Source organism: Mus caroli, unplaced genomic scaffold, assembly GCF_978045245.1.
Source record: "Mus caroli unplaced genomic scaffold, Mus_caroli_1 scaffold_1, whole genome shotgun sequence".
Lineage (NCBI taxonomy): Eukaryota > Metazoa > Chordata > Mammalia > Rodentia > Muridae > Mus > Mus caroli.
In genome coordinates, this window is record NW_028227256.1 from 178,588,385 (window position 1) to 178,606,262 (window position 17,878).

A 17,878-nucleotide genomic window follows, 5' to 3' on the forward strand; every position below is an offset into this window, starting at 1 on the left:
TGGAACTCACTTTGTAGACCAGGCTGGCCTCCAACTCAGAAATCTGCCTTCCTCTGCCTCCCAAGTGCTGGGATCAAAGCCATGCGCCACCACTGCCCGGCGAGTGATCCTATCTTAAAAGTGATGGGCTGCGGTAATATGACTCGGTGAAGACACTTGTCACCAAGCTGGAGTGTAATCCTCAGAACCCACAAAGGTAGAAGGAGAGAGCCCCCCCCCCCCCACACACACACGTAGGCACAAGTAAATGTGAGGACAAAAAGTAAAACAGTTGGTGCTCTGGGTGGCAGACTGCTTGCTTAGCCTGTGTGAGCCCCCAGATTCACAGCGCTTAGTCTTTCCTACCACGTGGGTTCCAGGGAATCAAACTTCTTTGTCCACTGAGCCATCTGCCCTGCTGGCTTTGTGAAAATTTGAAGTTCTCAAAGCCAGTGGATGCACAGACCCCACTCCAAGTCAGATGAGGAAAAGGCAGAATCCAAAGCAGAGATAGCCAGGCCACTTCACTCCCGCAGAGGAGAGACTCACTGCCCACCCCTCAGGTGTGGCCCGCAGCTGACTGAGAACTGAGATCTCCTGGGTGAGCCAGGGCAGGCAGGAAGAAAAGCTCTCTAGACCACCTCAGTCTTATCATCTCACGGTCTCTAAAGACCTTCCCGGAAGCTGGCCCTGGCCTGTTCCTGCTCCCTGCCCTTAGAGAGTGGCCCTCCCTCCCCAGGACACTCTATAAGCCTTTCTACACTAGGAAGATCTACCTCCAACACTGTGCCCTCCAGCCAGGGCCCAGCCTCAAGGTCCTCCCTTGAGAGAAAATCTGTTTTCCCCAAACCATCTCTTTCCTTGCTTCTGTCCCTCCGCCAGGGAGCATTGCAAGGTGAGAGAGAGGGGGAGAGAGAAAAAGAGAGAGAGATCACACAGTCGACCAGAGAGAGACCACCAGGGCAGTGAATTCACTCTCTTGAACTTGGACAGAGGCCATCCTGACCCAGGATGAAGGTCCCGTTCCTTCCCTTAACTCCTCACCTCCCTGTCATCATCAGAACTGCCACCCATCCAGAAAGAATAGGCCCCTCCCTGCTCAGACAGGCCACCTGATAAGGGGAAATGCCTAACTTCCCTTCAGACTCAGTTCCCTGAAGCTCTTACAGCCTCTGTGTCACCCACAAAACAACTAGCGTCTCCCCCCAAGCCAAATGGTGAGAACTCCTGCTCCAATGGCCAGGGCTGGGCCCTCAGAACTTTGTGGTGGTGCAGGGAGGAGGGGAGGAGGGGAGGAGGGGAGGAGGGGAGGCATTCACTGAGACCCAGCACTGATATTTCCCAACTGTTGAGGTTTGAAGTTGGTCTGGGGACAAAGGGAGAGCTGGGACAACCCAGGAAGAAGAGATACACCCTTTAGCCCAAGACCCGTTTTTTTTTTTTTTTTTTTTTTTTTTTGCTCTCCAGACACTGATGAACCAAGGGTGTTGCAGGATATTTGATCACACTGTGAACCCCAAGACTGTGTCATTCACTGGGGGATGTGGAGGGAACAAACCTGTTTTTAGTTGTGGTGTGACTCAGCCTTTAGTACACAATTTTAATCCTAAACAATGAAGGCAAAATTCGTTGAAGAAGTACCCATGTTTAGCAGTGATGCCTACTGAGTGGCAGACAAAGTGACGAATCAGAGAAAGATTTAACAGACTAGGATACTCCCAACACTCAAGGGAACAGAGAGAATTAAGGGGGAACTTAAGAGAAAGCAGTGCAGAGAAATGAAAAGAGAAGGTAGCTTTACCAGGACAGTCGTACAGAGACAGACGGAAGAGAGAGAACAAGTTAGACACAGGTGAAGACTGAAGGTTAGAGCAGATTGCTGAAGTTCGTATGAGGCCTAGAAGCTTCCAGGACTAGGCCTAGGTTAGCAATTAGCCAGTAATTACAATTAGATCAGAAGAAAAAAATAATTTTACATTTGATGTCCAACATGGTGGGAAGAAAAATCCAAGGTGATTAAGAGAAAAGTCGCCAACATTGAAGAAAGCAGAAGACAGGAGACAATTACATCTGGAAAGTAACAAATACTTGTGCACAGGCCGTCAGTGTTTGTCCCAGCCAGCTAGCTTCAGCCACATCTCCTCCTAGGTCTGAATCTGGCCCGCTCATCCTCTGGTCTTGGCTGTCATTGTTCTGAGCCATCAACACAGCCCCTTCCAGTCCTGGGGTTGGAGGTATTCCTGGCAGATACTTGCTTAATTCCATGGATGTAGAAATGTTTTCTGCATCTCTGAGAGCCAAAACCTCTCATCTGAAACACAAAACAGACCCTGACTCCCTAGCCCCAGCCAGGGGCTAGAGGTGGAGGCACAGGGGGGGCTCAGGTTGTCCCCCAAAGTCCCTTTACTACTAGGCTTACTTATGAGCCAGGGTCTAGAATAGGTGAAGCATTTGCCTAACGTGTGCCAGGCCCCAGCTGGATTTTCTTAAAGCAGGTAGGACCTGGGGAAGCTGAGGCTGGAGGACTGCATCCAGTTCAAGGCCTATGCGGGTTATACAGCAAGATCCCTAGGCTCAAATCAAACAAAAACAACGTAAATAGCTGGGCGTGGTGGTGCATGCCTTTAATCTCAGCACTCGGGAGGCAGAGGCAGGTGGGTTTCTGAGTTTGAGGCCAGCCTGGTCTACAAAGTGAGTTCCAGGACAGCCAGGACTATACAGAGAAACCCTGTCTCAGGAAAACCAAACAAATAAAACAAAAAAAAAACCAACGTAAATAATCAGAACTGGAGAGATGGCTCAGTGGCATACATTACTACCGTCTAACCTGATGAATTGAGTTTGATCTCTGGGACTCATTGGACAAACCTGATGCCCAAAGTTACCTCTATACATGTGCCGTGGCACATGTGGGAATCCCTCCACAAAATAAATAAAAGTGCAAAAGATACCACTGGCAGAAAGCTAGGGTCTTGCACCATGGCATTGTGCTGATCTCCTGGGGACTCTGTCTCAACCTCCTGTGTAGCTGGGACCAGAGGAATGTGCCACCACCATGCTTGGCTGGCTCCCTTCTGCCCTTTTATGCTTTGATCTGTTGGGCTTGGGTATAGCTGCAGGTAAAATGATTGCCAAGCATTTAGAGGACCTGGATTCCATCCCCAGCCTACACAGGAAGAAATCTGAACTACGTGGAGGAGTAAGTTACACAACAGGTATGTAGACAAAAATCATTATAAAAGCCAGGCAGGACGGTGTGTATCCTTAATCCTAGCCCTTGGGAGGTAGAGCCAAGAGGACCGCAAGTTCAAGGCCAACGTCAGAAATATAGTGAGTGTCTGGGCAACAAGAGGTCCTGTCTTAAAAAAAAAAGATAATGGGCCGGAGAGATAGCTTAGCGGTTAGAAACACTGACTGCTCTTCCAGAGGTCCTGAGTTCAATTCCTAGCAACCACATGGTGGCCCACAACCATCTGTAATGGGATCCAATGATGCCCTCTTCTGGTGTGTCTGAAGACAGCAACAGTATACTCATATACATGAAATAAATAAATAAATCTTTTTAAAAAATGCACGTGCATACAAAATTTAAAAACAAGATAATAACAACAAGTAAAAAGAACAATTGTTTTATTGTATGTGTACGGGAGCTTTGCCTGCATGTACATCTGTGTACTAGCTCTATGCAGTACTTGAAGAGGCCAGAAGAGGGCGCCTGAGGTCATGGAGCTGGAGCTGAAGGGTTGGGAGCTGCCATGTTGGTGCTGTGAATTGCACTCAGGTCTCCTAGAAGAGCAACCAGTGCTCTTCACCCTTGAGCCATCTTTCTAGCCCCTTCCCCACAAAGATTTATAAATCCTGAAGTATATAAAAGGAAAGTGGAGAATCATAATAGCATAACACAGGACTCCTTGAGAGAACAAGCTGGTGTTGGGGGAGGGGGGGACCCAAAGGTAATGATTGATGGGGCAGTGTTCTGTCTGGGGAGTCAGCCCAAGGACCCACTGTAGTAAGATTAGGGGACACAGAGGGAAACTGAGACCTCGGTGACCCTTAGAGACCAGTTCTGCCCGCCAGCTCCCTGCCCAGGCTGAGAATTCCGCTCCTAGTTAACCAGTGCTCTTCCAGGTATTACCTAGAATAGTGGGAATACCTGGGAATACCTAGGATATTGCTGGAGTTAACTGTTTACCCACTGGGAGAAGAACCTCACTTCTGCCTTCCCAGGGTAGGTGCCAAGGCACTGTGGGCTCGGCAGTAACGAGACAGACAAGAGAAGTGAGCACAGCATGTTCCTGCAGGAGGGGAGCTACCGCTACCACGGGCCCCAAGCCGGCCAGCGGTGGGAGTGGCTTGCCTCCCGGCCAGGTCCAAGTTTCCTAACACAGAGCATCCTTCCAGAGGTGCACCCCTAACCCGCCAGCTGCTCAGGAAGTGGGGAGAGGCTGGCAGAGACCATCTGCACTACCGCAAGAGTGCTCCTCCTCATCCAATGCTCGCGCGACAGAGCAGTCCCCAGGAAGAGAGGGCACTGGTTTCAGTCTAGATATCCTCACAGACATCTGAGTCCTTTCCTACCTGAAGTGATGAGGTGATGCCCCAGAGGCCCAGAGTAACAGGCTTGTTCTCTGCTCTGGGATGGGGCCCCACCATCCACTAACCCTTCCTTCATCTGGTGCATGACAAAACGCCCTTTCCCCGTAGAAGGGCTGGCTGTACAGTGGGAGGGAGGTCCTCCCACTAAGTCCCCAGGGTCTCTGAAGGGGGTCCATCATCCCACTTAATGTAAATTACACGCAAAGAAATGGTCCTTAGATTCCCTCCCCACCTTCTCCCCTCTGTTTCTGTCAGTGACTTCATGTCCAGGACTTGGAACAGTGCCACGACCACACTCAGGATGGGGCCCTGAGAGAAAATCAGCAACCAAGTAGCAAAAAGACAAAAGAGAGTGAACAAGAAAAAAAAAAAAAAAAAAAAAAAGGTATGAAAATAGGCTTAGCTGCTTTGGGGTTTTCCTTTGTGTTTATTTTTAGCAAGGATTGTGTGCCTAGCTCTGCAGTAAAACAGCTGATGCTACCAATCTTTGTTCCAAGGATCTGCCTGAGGCAACCTCACGGGTTTCTGCAGCCCAAAGGGAAGGTGATGGGTTGCCTGGCCCACCCAAGCTGAATCCAGAGCATTAGTCTCACAGGACCTTCTCCCTCTTGCGGTACCTTCTGGGTATGGAGGAAACAAGAAGCCAAGTGCTTTGGACAAGGCTGGAAGCTGAAGAGGCAGACCCGCTTGCAGGCTTAAGCTTCCAGAATGGATCTCCTGCTGGCATCTGCAGGGAGAGGCTGAAATGCCCAGGAAAGATCTCCACACCAGGCATCCCGAGGAGGCAGAAGAGAGGCCACCACTGTTGGGTCTCACACTCCATTTTGGATTTGCCTTTGAGGATCCCCACCCCGACTTCCCCAAGGGGAAGGGCTAAGGGAAAACTCTTTAGTTAGTGAACCCTACTTTAAGACGCCAGATTCTGCCACAGCCTCCTGTCAAGCTCACTAGTGCAAGCCATCTGGGAGAACCACATGGGCCCTGAGCTTCCAAGAGACCCTGAAGGCTGGAAGGGGGACATTAGGAAATAGATGTTTTACCTCTGTCCTTCCGTGTCTCAGTACTGGTGACTTGTGGGCACTGCCCTCCACGCAGAGCTGGACAGAGTCCCTGCACAGAGTAGGACTGGTCATCCTGAGCAAGAAGATTAACAGAGCGGGGCAGTGGTGGCGCACGCCTTTAATCCCAGCACGTTGGGAGGCAGAGGCAGGCGGATTTCTGAGTTCGAGGCCAGCCTGGTCTACAGGGTGAGTTCCAGGACAGCCAGGGCTACACAGAGAAACCCAGTCTCAGGAAAGAAGAAGAGGAGGAGGAGGAGGATGGAGGAGGAGGAGGAAGACGATGATTACCAGAGCGCCCTGCAGAGGACTCTAGAATTCTGAGGAAGAGACGGTGTGACACAGGGACTTTAATTCATACTCTGGACAGTTAACACTTGAGGTGTCCAGGGGGTGTCAGAAGCCTCCACTTTGGGGATGACTAAATTACTGCTTATCTACATAGCACCCAGAAGTGTCATAAATTAAGGTTCTTTTGCAAAGTGATTTATGTACCATATGTGACCCGAGAGAAAGAGTGATCTGGCTGGCACTTCTGGCCCAAGGAACTTCAGCAAATCCAGCGAGCTGTGGTTCTGGGGCTGGAGCTGCCTGTCGTGTGGTTCCGGGGCCGCTACTGCAGGAAAACAGCTGTGCTTCCTTCTAAGAGATTCTGTTGTACACACCAGGCCTTGCACTGAGTAACAAAACAACACTACGACCTCTAATGTCTGTGTCTGTGACTGGAGATAATGACAGTCTTGCAAGGTGGTGGCGAGGAGGCCACAAGCTTTCGAATATCAAATTTCTGCTGCAGCGCCTTGCGGCTGTGAAACCATAGCAAGGTCAGAACCAGGGTCCCAACCTCTCCAGGGCCCCGAGGATCATGGTCTCCCACTGCAGGAGCATACCTGCTTACGGGACCAGCTTTCTTTTGGGGGAACGGCGCGGCCTAGCGGCCTCTGGTAACCGATGCATGGATCCCTCTCCTCCCTCTCCCTTCCCCCTCCCGAGTCCCAGCTCTTGGTTTGCGCCACGGCCTCGGAATCTTCCGGGTCCCATCGCGCGCTGCTCGCGGGCAAGCCGCTGGGCTCTGGCGCCTTGAGCATCCGAGCAGGCCCTGCCCCCGCCGTAGGCGTGGGGACCTAGAGCTGCCCTCCGCTCCTTGCCCCCGGCCAGAGGCGGACACTCGGCGGTAGGAGCAGCTTCAGGGTCTGCCCTGCCCCCGCCCCGCGCGGAGAGCTGCTGCTGCCAGGAACAGCAATATTAATAGGTACAAACTTCCTGGAAAGATTTTCGTCTTCGCGGTAAATGACCCCTCCTTGTCCGCCGGGGCAGGCGACAGGGGAGCCTGGGACCCACAGGAGCCAGGGACATTTGGGACCCATGGAGCTGCGGCTCACGAGAGCTGGTGTTCATTGGTTGGGGACCCACTCGGTGGGCAGGTCGCAGACACCGTAGCGCAAGGCTGGGCTCGCCTTGGTAAATTAGGTGCCCTGCGTTGGAGCCGCGACGCCCGATTGCCTGTCCTCGGGAGCGCGCACTCCCAGGGCCACCCCGCCCGTATGCAGCGGCCGCAGCTCCTCCTCCGGATCGGGCTTCGGGGACCTTTGGTCACTTAGGAGCACCCAAACAACTCTGCAGCTGGTGCCCATAGGTGCGCGTCATTCCTTCCTCCAGAATTACCTGGCCCAGAAGCAGTTGTAGCCAAAGCCACCTCTCTCTTTCCCAGTCGCCAAGAGGGGACGGATCAGGAAGCGTCCCACCGGCCGCTTGGGCGCTGTGTGCTCAGTCCATGTCTGCATCTTGCGGATAGTCAGGTCCCAGTGCCTCCGCAGGAGGCTCACTCCCCGTACGGTGGCTGGAGTTCCCAAACCCTTTTTTTTTTTTTTTTTTTTTTTACAACTCTGGACGGGGCGCCTGTTCTAGATTGGTTGGAGGTGTTTTCCCACCTGAAAGTCATCATTCATTGAAAATATTTACTGAAGCCGATGTGGTGGGAAGCTTGTAATTCCAGCACTCTGGAGGCAGAGGGAAGAGGATCTCCCATAGGTAAGGTCAGCCAGCTACTGAGCCCTTGACTTAAACAAACAAATTATCGCTACGAAGCAAACACAAAAATCCTCTTTCCCAAAACTTGAAAAAAACAAAAGACAGAATTGAAACATATACTGTGGGCAGATGGCCATGGAAGCTCATGGCGGAGAGGCAGGAAGAGGATGGAGCAGGACAGAACTGTGTAGACGTGTTTAGTATTGGGACTGGGTTGGTTAGGAAAGAGCAAGCCAGCCTCACAGGCTCACTCCCAAAGATGAAGACTGGCCTTGCTGGTTCCACCAGTGGTGTGGGAGTCAGAACGGCAGTTTGGGGCATGCTGGGTTTGATGCACCCATTGGACATCCAAGGGTAGGGCGGAACAGATACTGGTCAGACAGGTCTCCATGTAGAGATGCGAGACAGAGGAAAACACCTGAAGGAACCACCAGCCAGCCACCTCTGCTTATGGAGTGCGTGACGGTACAGTAATTATACGTAGGTGTAGCTAGCCTGGAACTCTCTGTAGATCAGGCTGGCATCGATGCAAAGATCAGCCTGCCTCAGTCTCCTGAGTTGCTGTCATCCCAGTCTGGACTAAAAATTTTTAAATTTAACTAATTCAAATTGGAAACAGGTTATTGACTCAGTTATTTGAAAAATCTTTATTCTGTCTGAAACAACTAGGGTATAGACATCTGTTTTTTCAACGTCTTCCACATTGGGTGGTTTATAGTCGCCTCTAAGTCCAGCTCCCTGGATCAGAAACTCTTATTTTATTTTAGTGTATGGGTGTGTTGCTCATGTGTCTGTACACTACATGCATGCCTAGTGCCCAGGGAAGCTAAAGAGGGCATAGAATCCTCTGGGTCAGCTACTCAAAAGTCTTCAACAAGTCGTCGTCGTCGTCCTCCTCCTCCTCCTCGTCTCCTTCCTGTTTGTTTTTGTTTTATTTTGAGGCGAGGAGGTCTTTTTACGTATCCCTATCTGATCTGGAACTCTGTATACCAGGCTAGCCTCAAACTCACAGAGATCCTCCTGCCTCTGCCTCCTGAGTGCTGGGATTAGGCTTCCTAAGAAGCCGGGATCGTTGGTGATGTGTTTCCAAGGCCTGGCACAGGGACCACAGAAGGGCTGTGATTCATCACTGATTCCTGAATATTACAAGTGCTCAGATACTCACAAGAATTCTGGGGTGTGTGTGTGTGTGCACATGCACATGAATGTAATCCAGGATTTCATGTAAAATGAGATACAAAGCCACAAGGAACAGGAGTCACTGGGTGTGGAAGGAGACCAGGCTCTCCGGAGATGCTTCTCTCACCACTCATTATGAGTCCCAGGGATCCCCAAGGAGGGGGCCTTTGTGTATCTTTGCTTTCCTGTTAAACCTAACGCAGTCCAAGACGGAACACCAAACTGATAGTGGGCCTTCCTCATTCTAGGCTCCAGAGATGCCTTGAAGCAAGGTGCAGAGACCAGACGCTTACTGCCTCTCTGCGTTTTGAAGTTATCATTGCCTCCCATCTATGATTGCTCGATGTACCAAGCTCCCAGAAGAACCAGGAACCATGCCGAGCAAAGTTCACGCTGGGAGCTTTGACCGGTCTGCACGGACCGCTCAGGTGTCCTGGCCCTCCGGCTCACACCACACATTGCCATTTTGTTCCTTAGCCACCGTGACTTTGCCCACACTCCTCCTGGTCCTGCTCAGTTGTTTTTGATGGCTATTAGGGAATCCAGTGAGCAGAGAAGGGTGGGGCATTCCAAGAGGAGTCAGGAAAATACAGCAGAGGTGCCTAGGCAGCAGGGGCCTCGGTGATATGGGAGAAGAACCAAGTTGGAGCTGTGCTGGGTCTGGGCTGGATAAAGATGTATTTCCCAGGAGTGAGGGGACACTGAAGCAATGGAGAGGCATCTCGTGTGCTGTCTTCTGGGGATAAGGAATAGATGGAGGACAAAGGCGACTAAGAAGGTGTCACATTGTCCCCTATACCTTTCTTCATTCGATTTCCATATCCCGGCAAGAACTGACCTGCCTCTAGACTTACCAAGCAGAACAGTCATTGTTTGCTCAGTGAATACACAGGCACTTCCATCTTCCAAAGCCCTGACCTCTGGCTAATGGACTAGTATTGCCCTGTCAGCTACAACTGGAAGCGACCTGCGTCATTTCTTTGTCACCTGGGTCAAAAGCATAAGGGCTCTGTGACCTGTCTTCCATGCCAGAGTGAGTGGTAATAGCTCATAAGTTGGCTCTTCTGGGAGTCTGGACCCCTGAGGCCCTGGGTAGGTAGGGCAGAGCCTTCCTCCCTACTCTCCGTCCCTGCTCGGTGGCCGTATAACATGGTTGAATAATGAACCTTACTACATGTAGTCACTGATCTGTGCGGACTTCCAGCCATAGAACCTGGTTGGAAGTGACTTAGAGACCGAGTGCAGGGGCCTCCCCCTCTCAGAGAGCATCCTCCATCCCCACTACTCATGGGTTAGTAGAGCAGGGCAGGTATTGGGCAGGTATGGATACTGAGCGAGGGAATTGGCTGAGACTTTGCAAAGTGCAAGGGTCACACCTCTGGGCCTGCTGCCCAGTGGGCTGAGCTGCTTGGGTGCATGCGCTGCTGTGACTCCAGATGAGATGGCATGGCATGTGGAAAGAGGCCAGGGACAGACAGTAGGCGGAGAGAAGCAGAAATGCAGGGGCTCCTCCAGGCACTGGCCTTGTTTCAGGAAGGAGAGAGGCCAGAGCGTAGATTGGGCCTCAAGGCTGGAACAGCCTCCTTACTGCACCGACCTCCTGCTCAGCACTTCTGGTCACGTAACTTCTTCACTTTATAACCTATAATAAAGCTGGGTGTGGTTGTGAACCCCTTTAATTACAGCCCTTGGGAGGACTGCCACATGCACACACACAAATACATTTGCAAATACAGAAACCACACATAAACTCACACATGCAAGCACATACACAAAAAAACACACAAACATACACAAAGCTCACAAACACAAGCACAGGCATACACAAAGCCACAGGTCACACACTGAGATGAGAACAGCCTCCTTTTAGGTTGATCCCTTCCTCTCAGCTCCGTTGACCTCTTCCCAGATGTCCAGTTTGCAGAAACCGAGGCCTGGGCAGGCTCCCCTTGCTGACATAGACGCCTTTCAAAGTTCACCTGAGCCTTTGTCCTGCCCTCACATGGAACATGGACTCTCGAGCCAGAGTCTCTCTCCTATGTCCCTTGCCTCTCGGAGGCACAGAAAAGGGGTGGTCTCTTCCTCAGACTCACACGGTGACAAATGAAGACAGAAATCTTGCTGAGGGAGGCAAGAGGGATGGTTTCTAGGTGAGGAGTGCAGATGTTAGAGAAGGTTCTAAGGTGTGTGTGTGTGTGTGTGTGTGTGGTGGTTGAGGCAGGCAGGATCTTAACTATATATCTCTGGGTGGCCTGGAACTTGCTATGTAGACCAGGCTGGCATCAAACTTACAGAGATCCACTTGCCTCTGCCTCTCTGGTGCTAAGATTAAAGACATGTGCCACCATGTCTAGCTAAGACGTGGTTTTGTTTATGCTTTTTGGAGACAAGGTTTTTCTGTGTAGCCCTGGCTGACCTGGAACTCACTCTCTAGACCAGGCTGTTCTTGAATTCAGAGATCTACTCGCTTCTGCCTGGGATTAAAGGTGTATGCCACCACCACCCAGGGAAGACATGATTTTTGAACTGAGGTTCCTTGGGGAGGGGAGGCTTTGCCACAGAGAATTTGTGGTAGGCAGCGGGGAGAATGCACGGGCTCTGAGCAACAGTGTGAAGGATGTGGTAGTGACCCTGATTAGGGTCCTGCTTTTCTTTGACTGTGTAATCTCTCTTCAGTCCCTGCCTCCCTCTCTAGCTAAGGGAGAGGCCAGGCTGTACCAGGTACTGGGCTCAGACTCCACGCATTCCTCAACCCCGAGAGACAGGTGTGAGGGTGCGATTCTTTAGGCCAAGTCACTGTGGCAGAGAGAGACCAAGACCTGAGGCCTTCTCCAGAGAGGACAGTACACACTCAACTCAGGCCTGGTGTTCATGGTGTTCTTTCTGCTCCACAGGGCCTGGAGGTCTTGCCTGAGCCTCTCAGCTTTGAACAGACTTGGGGCTGATCCTTTTCCTGTCTTACTTTCCTTTTCTCTTCCATGTCGTGGGAGTGGAGGTATTCTTGTCATCAGCCAAATGAGCCCTGCACCTTGCCCTTGGTAATGGAAGCCATGACAGTCCTGAACCTTGAGTGGCTAAATAGCTCACTCTCAAACCACTCATGGGGCTCTGTTTATACTGCTGGCCCTGAATGTGTCTGCCAATGTGTCAAAGGACTTGGCCATGTCACAGTAAGCCACTGGGACAGTGTATCACTCAGGCTTGCTGTTTTACAGACAGCCTAATTTCTGTGCTAAAACAGAGACCCAGTAAACAAAGCATCCACATTTGGTTGTAGCCCCTCGGAGGACAGGATTCTGCCTTTGCTGGGAGGATCATTCCCAGATCAGTCACCCATGACATTCCATTAACTCATGAGGTCCCAAGAGAGGCGGGGTGACTGGTGATCTAATTATGTCATCAAATGAGCTGTGGTTCCCCAGGTTCCAAGGCCACATAGCTAATGCCAGGGGAGTTGGCATTGGAACTCAGGGCTCTCGAACCCCAAAGTTCATATTTTCTTCCTGCTGTCTTTATAGCAGGCCTGAGGGGGTGAGGAGGTGGGGGCTTCCCATATAGTCTGACAAAACAGGGACTAAGGGCTCCAGGGAGTTGACTCGCCTACGTCTCCTAAGCTCTTTACAAAATAGGCTTCGTAACAATGGGTCTCGCTGGGCAGTGGTGGCACACGCCTTTAATCCCAGCACTTGGGAGGCAGAGGCAGGCAGATTTCTGAGTTCGAGGCCAGACTGGTCTACAGAGTGGGTTCCAGGACAGCCAGGGCTACACAGAGAAACCCTGTCTCAAAAAACCAAACCAAACCAAAAAACCAAAAAAACCAAAAAACCAAAAAACCAAAAAACCAAAAAAAACAAAGACCCAAAAACCCAGTGTGTCTCTGGGATTATGGCTGGCTGTCTTCTGGCAGTTCTGAGCATTATAATTTGCTGATACCTGGCCCAGCTCCTTCAGGATCTGACCTCTGGTGGCTGAAGAGATTGATTAGTGTTTGAGCGTTTGCTGTACAAGCCCAAGACTCTGAGTTCAGACAGTGTCTGTAACCCTAGCACTGTGTGCTTGTATGTGTGTGTATACAGTATACATACATGCTCGGGTACACATGTGTGTGTGTGTGTGTGTGTGTGTGTGTGTGTGTGTGAGAGAGAGAGAGAGAGAGAGAGAGAGAGACTGGAGGCTTGCTGGAGCTTGCTGGCCAGGAAATCCCTACTTCATATTGTTGCAGGGGTGCCATCCTCTCTCCTATAGAACCCTGCAAAGCAGAACTCACCAGAGATGTCACCAAATGTATACCTTCAGGGTATAAAAAGAGGAGGCTGGATAGGGAAATTAGTTCAGAGATAGAATGTTGGCCTAGCATGTATGGGACCCTGGGCTTCAACCCTAGCATTCAAACACAAAATAAAAAATAAAACAAAAACTTCAAAAGAGAGAAAAGAGTATGTTCCAGGGCAGGAGAAAGAAATTGTTTTATATCGTTGGGAATCTGAGCCAAAGGCAGATTTGCGAAGAGTTACCATTTCTTAAGCACCTAATGTGTTGATAACTAATCCAGGCTTTGTATGTGTGTGTGTATGAGGTCACATGAATGTGCGTGTCATGCTTAATTCTTATTGTCAGTTTAATTAGATTAGGAGCCAGCTAAAATAACACCCTGGACAGGTCTGTGAGACATTTCTAGGACGGATTACCCAGAGGGAGTAGGCCCTCCCCTAGAGTGGGGAGTGTTTACATGATAGTTCAAATTTAAGGTTCTCTCTCTCCTCTCTTTCTTTTCGTTTCTGGTTTTTTTTTTTTTTTTTTTTTTTTTTGGTTTTTCGAGACAGGGTTTCTCTGTATAGCCCTGGCTGTCCTGGAACTCACTTTGTAGACCAGGCTGGCCTCGAACTCAGAAATCTGCCTGCCTCTGCCTCCCGAGTGCTGGGATTAAAGGCGTGCGCCACCATGCCCGGCTCTGTTTTTGTATTTTAAGACAGAATTTCTCTGTGTAGCCCTGAGTTCAAACTGCCCTGGGATCTACCTGCCTCTGCCTTCAGGGAGTGCTGGGATTAAAGGTGTACACCAACCCCTCCTGGCCTGAGGGATCTTTTAGAGTCATCCAGAAAGAATGCTTTAACTGAGGAATTTCTTTGATCATAATGGCCGGAGGGCATGTCTATTGGGGGGGATTGTCTTGATTTTGTTGTTGTTTATTTGTTTGTAGTTCCTCAATACCCCAGCCCCCTCCCCCCTCCATGGTTTCTCTGTGTAGCCTTGGCTGACCTAAAACTTGCTCAGTAGACCAGGCTGGCTTTGAATTCACAGAATCCACCTCCTTCTGCCTCCCTGGAGTGCTGGGATGAAAGGCCACCACTGCCTGGCATTGAGTGTTAATTGATGTAAGAGAGCTCAGCCCCATTGGGGAGGCACCATTCCCTAGGTAACTGCTCTTGAACTGTATTGTTTCCTAGAGAGGGAGAGAGAGGGGGAGAGGGAGAGGGAGAGAGAGTGTGTGTTTTATGAATGTGTGGGTGTAGGTGTACATAAGAGCACAAATGCATGTGTGCACAGACAATATTGAGGTCTTCTTCAATCGTTTCTCCACTGTCTCACTATGTAGCCTTGGTTGTCTTCATACTTGCCATGTAGATCAGGCTAGCCTCACTCACAGAGACAGACCACCTGCCTGCCCCTGCCTCTCCAGCGCTGGGATGAAGGTCATGTGCCCTGTACACATACACAGACACCTTGTTTCCCCTACTGGACCTGAAGCTCACCAGTTGGCTAGACTGGCTGGCTAGTAAGCAACAGAGCTAGGTACCGGGATTGCAGGTCAGTGCTGCGGCACCCATCTTTACACGGGTGTGGGGGAGCTGATCTCACACCTCCATTCATGCTTGTGCATCAGGTCAACCCCCACATCTATACTTTGTAATTTTCACAGCAATCCTGGGAGGGGGGCTGTTGTCAACCCCAACTTTGAGGACCCCGAGGACATCGAGGGCTTATAGCTGCCATTTCTGCAAAGGTAGGAAGCACGGTGTCTCTCCATATTTTCATGTTTCTGAAATTGGGTTGAGGGCTAGGAAAATGGCTCGGTGGGTAAAGTGCTTCCTGCATAAGTGCGAGGACCTGAGTTCAAATCCCCAGAACTCACATAAAAGCCAGATGTTCAAGGTGAGCTGTGGTAACACTAGCACTTCCACGGGATGATGGGAGGCAGGGACGGCAAAACCTCAGACACTCACAGCTGGCTTAGTGCACACAGCAGAGAACAACAGAGAACAAGAGACCCCATCCCAAGCAAGGTGGAAGACAAGGACCACCATGCGGGGCTGTCCTCAGACTGCCATATGTGCACTATGACATACATGTGCCCATATTCACACATATGAATACACATGTACACACACACACACACACACACATCAGAACCTTCAGCATGCTGGACAATTGCTCTACCACTAAGCTACACAGCCTTATTTTGAGACCGGGTCTCATTAAGTTGATCATACTCTGTACCCCATGTAGGTCTTGAAGGTGTGATCCTCCTGCTTCTGCTTGGACTAGCTGAGATTACAAGTGTATGCCAGTAGGTGTGGCTGCGTATTTTGAGGCAGGGTTTCACCGTGTAGCCTAGGCTGGCCTGGAATCCTCTGTGTAGACCAAGCTGATGCTGAGCACACAAGCGTTGCCCTGCCTGCCAAGTGCTGAGGATGAGGCATACCTAGCACAATGGTGTGTCTCAACGCAGGGGCGTCTTAACTTTGATGGGTATCAAGTGTCTACCATAACAACCTCCTTTGCAGTTCACCTTAGTCATTCAGAACGTTTGGTTGCAAGTCGAGCAACTTCCTCTCCAAACAAGAAAAAACATTTGGCTCAGTAGTTGGACAGAATGCTGGGCACAGATCACTGGGTTAGAGGAAGACCTGCAGGGATCCTAAGAGTGGGTTTCAACTCTGTTAGATTTCTGCCCATCTTTTATCTCTGCTTAATTTACCAATAGGCTTTCTCTTCCCTAGGGCAGCCCCAAATGTAACAATCCCAGGAGAAAAAGAACCCTGGAGAGATGTTCTACTGCCTCTGTATCAATCTTAGGGAAAAGTCCAGCTCGGCCCTCCTGGGATCACATGACTCTCTGTCCAGTCCTTTGGCTAAGAAAAGTGGATCCTGATGATCCAACCACCACTGACGCATCCTTTCCGGTAGCCAGAAAATGTCACTGGACGTGGGTAGGAGTGAGCTGGCCATTAGCACTGTAGCACCCAATGGTCATTTTTATAGGATGCCACCCACTGTCCCCTGAGACAAGACGATCTTAGGAAGAACATCGGAAGTCTATGGTTTCCCCTTCTCTTGTGAAGTGGTGCTCTGAAGTTGTTAATCAGACCACAGAAAATGATGTTGTTTGAAGGATTTAATAAAGCAATGAAATACGCATGTAATATACTGGATTAATTATGTTTTAACTCCTCACCCAGGGAGGATTTGTTTGCAGACAGATCTTTAACAGAAACATGAAAAAGCTTTCAGAAAACCGAACCTGGAGCCGGGTGTGGTGGCGCACGCCTTTAATCCCAGCACTCAGGAGGCAGAGGCAGGCAGATTTCTGAGTTCGAGGCCAGCCTGGTCTACAAAGTGAGTTCCAGGACAGCCAGGGCTATACAGAGAAACTCTGTCTCGAAAAAAAAAAACAAAAACAAAAAACAAAAAACCCGAACCTGTGAATTTGTCATGTAGAATGTAAGCCCCAAAGGTCTGGCTGTTCAACGCTGGCTTGAGGTTGTACCTCTTCTGTTCTCCCCATATCTTCATGTCTGTTCCAGTTGTTGGTGAGAAAATACCCCAACAAAAGCAACTTATGGGAAAAGGGCTAATCTGCCTCACAGGTTCAGGTTACAGTCTATCTTTGTAGGGGCATCAAGGCAGCAGGAAGTTCAGGCGACCGGTCACATCACATTCACAGCCAAGAGCAGAGAACCATGAATTCAGGCATGCGCACGTGTGTTCAGCATTCTTTCTTCATTCAGACTGTTCAGAAGTTCCCTGCCTAGGGAATGGTGCCACCCATGGTGGGCAAATCTTCCCACCTCAATTAATATAATCAAGACAAGTCTCCACAGACAGAACTACAGGGCAAACTATACTACTTAATTCCTCACTGAGACTCCCTTCTCCAGGTGACTCTAGATTGTGACAAGTTGACACCCTACAATGATCTAGCACCTTCCTACCTCCATCCGTCTTGTCTCCACTGCCCACTGTTTCAGTTGCCTCTCATTTCCAAATCCTACCTTTACCTTAAGGTTATTATCAAATTTTCAGGGTCTTCCCCAAAAGTTCCATCTTTTTCTGTTGTTGTTTTGTCTTGTCTTGTTTTTGTTGTTGTTGGTTGGCTTTCGAGACACAGTTTCTCTGTGTAGCCACTTCCCCCTCTTCTGGATTCCCACAGGTCCTCGTTAGGACCAGGAACATGGCAGGGGCAGGGTAACTTCTGAGCAGTACTCGGCCTTTTCCAGCTTAGGGGGATTAAGCTTCTCTGTGATTTTACTTTAGGAAGGGTTAGGACTGTGACACACTGTACGGATTAGGGTACAGATAAGGCTGATGCAGCAGAGGCCCCTAAAAGGCTATCCAAACTGGACAGACAAGTTATTTTCTCCCATATACCAACCTAAAGACAGTAGCAGTGATCACAGCTGGGTAAGCAGTTATACTCCATGTATACCTTAGATCTAGAATGTTCCTTAAAGGCCATCGAGTTGAAGGCTTGGTTTCCAGTGTGGTACTATTGGAACTTGCTGGAAATTTTAAGAGGTGGGCCCATTAGGAAGAGGCTGGGCCATTGGTGATGTGTCCTTGAAGGAGTCCCCTCTCTGTTTGCCTTTGGCCACCATGAGGTGCCACTGTATGTTTCTGCCATGATGTGCTGTCATCTCTCCAGAAGCCCAAAAAGCTGTGGGCCAACTGAGGACTGAAACTATGAGCCCAAATAAATCGTTTCCCTTGTTATGTTGCTTTTTCTCAGCTGTCAGCCACAGTGATGAGAGCTAATA

The 17,878-nt window shown here is 50.0% G+C and overlaps 1 long non-coding RNA gene across 3 annotated transcripts; it reads left to right on the forward strand.

The window, feature by feature from the left end:
- The first annotated feature begins 6,049 nt into the window (after positions 1-6,049).
- Positions 6,050-16,369, forward strand: LOC115029557 (uncharacterized). Of its 3 annotated transcripts, XR_015048573.1 has the most exons (4): positions 7,521-7,664; positions 9,092-9,876; positions 14,764-14,847; positions 15,845-16,369. It is a non-coding gene; the product is annotated as an uncharacterized LOC115029557 (long non-coding RNA). The 3 variants fall into 3 exon arrangements; XR_015048572.1 differs by lacking the exon at positions 7,521-7,664 and adding an exon at positions 6,050-6,885 and having other exon boundaries at positions 14,764-16,369; XR_015048571.1 differs by having other exon boundaries at positions 14,764-16,369.
- Positions 16,370-17,878: the final 1,509 nt, after the last annotated feature.